Raw genomic sequence first — 2,257 nt, 5'->3', positions numbered from 1 at the left:
GGGGGAACTTTCATATTCAACTGATAAGACAACAGTCAAGGTCATAATCTCAGATGATATGTAAGCTCGAGCTGTCCGACAGCTCAATCTAGTGATCAACTTGACTTTATCATATAGCCCTTATCTATCAACAAGTTACCCAATAGCCCTTATCTATCAGAGCCATACCATTTAAAACAGTAAATAATATGACACATATCTCATTTAATTTTACATGATACATTTATTTACTGTTTTAAATGGTATGGCTCTGATGCTTCAGTTTTATCTTTCAGAATTTTGAAAAATGTCCACAAACGTGCTGACACATGGACTAACACGTTTGTCCTACATGACTGTATATATCCATAATTTTTTCAATTCATTTTCTTTTACAGTTACTGATTATCATCTTCCTTGCTAATCAAGCTTACAAGCATTCATATTTCTTTCAAACTACTCTGAAACAATCATAAAGTCTTCATTCGTCAGCAACGCTCTTCAAATCGACTTCGATGCAATTTATCTATTGTTGGGTGATGATATGTTGGCCATATTCAAAACTATGGAAGCCAATGGATTGAAGGGATTTCTTGGCTGCTCTAGCCACATCTATGAAGAAGGGCTATCTCAATTCTTTGCATCTGCAAGGATTGAAGATGAAGTTGTTGTCTACACTATCTCTGATCAAACCTTCTCCTTTAATCAATATCAGTTCACTTACACCTTTAGTTTTCCAACTGAAGGAATCACAGAGTTCAAAAAATTTCCATCCGCAACCACTGAAGTAATGAAAGTCAAGTTTTCACTATTGGGTGCTCCTGTCAAATCATTAAGAAAGAAGAAAGAAAAGAAGATTAAGTTCAGACTTTTGAATGATATAATGGCCAACCCCTGACAGCAAAGGCAAGGATCCTTCGACGCCTTCACAATAGAAAGATTGGAAATAATGACTGTTATTATTGTAAGTATCCAAATCAATTGGTCTGTTGTCTTATACAACATATCAGTGGCAATAGTTTCTCATCCAGACAAACAGCACCAAGGATTTTTTGTTCAAATCTGCCGACTGATGGAAAATACTAAAGCACAACTTGGACCACAACCAATCTGCACATTTATAAGGTGCTAAACAAAAGGTCTATTGATATTTACAAATAAAAGAACCTCATCACCACCGATGATCTGTTGAATTTCAAGAAAGAATTTGATGAAGAAAAGAAGAAGAAATCACTCATGAAGATCCCGGTCAAAAGAAAACTAATAGTTGAGGTGTTTGACTCAGAAATCACTGATTCTGATCAAGAAAATCTAACCCCTCACTCAAGTCTTCTCACTAGCTCCTCAGAAGAAGAAAAGAACCAAGAAAACCAAGCTAATAAATGACTTTAACGAACCTATCAAACCAGTTCTCATCCCAGCTATACCAATCAGAAAGGTTTTACTTGGAATCAAGATAGTTGAAATAAACATTGTTTCTCATGAATCGGGCTTACCTCAAATTGACCCCAAAGCTAAAGGGAAGGGCTTTCTTATTGAACCATCCAAACTATTGTCAGTTGTTCAAACGAGTCTTAATCTGGCCTTGCTTGAAGTAGAAAAAAGTTTGGATTCAGCTGAAGAATTTGATAAATGGGCAAATAACAGAATTTTTGGACAATATTCAAAGATCAAGACTCTAAAGAAACTCAAACATATGACAACTCAATAAAATCAAATTCTAGAATGGAACAAGACTCAGATCATCCCTGAAGCTCTGAAGTGAATATATTTTCTGGTCATGATGATAAGGGAGAGTGGCTTAAGGCTTCTAATGAGCAAGAACACACAAAATTTTAGTCTTCGGGTTCCAACAACACATGATGACTCTACCATCATCAGTCAGTTGGAGATGAACTCACATGGGCTGTCCATGAAAGTTAATCTGATGAGAAAAGAGCTCCAACTACCTCTATCTATTGAAACACTTCATGAAGAAAGTATTTCAGATCACATGGATCTGGAAGAACAAATCAAACAGCTCGATAGAGAAGAAGAAACGATGACTCAAGATGACCAAAGACCAATATCTAATTTCTCCATCGATCTAATTTTCAAAGAGGTTTTGCACTAGCAACAAGGTGAACAACCTATGAAAGATTATGTGACCTTGCAGTGTTCAGAAGATTTTCCTGAAATTTCGCTACTTACAATAACATAGATGTTGTAGACCCTGGACAATGTGATTATTCCGGAAATAACTCCAACATATGTTCCAGAGACTAATGCACTGATCACA

Source organism: Primulina huaijiensis, chromosome 7 (genome assembly GCF_012295235.1).
Source record: "Primulina huaijiensis isolate GDHJ02 chromosome 7, ASM1229523v2, whole genome shotgun sequence".
Lineage (NCBI taxonomy): Eukaryota > Viridiplantae > Streptophyta > Magnoliopsida > Lamiales > Gesneriaceae > Primulina > Primulina huaijiensis.
Note: the sequence above shows the minus strand (reverse complement) of the source record.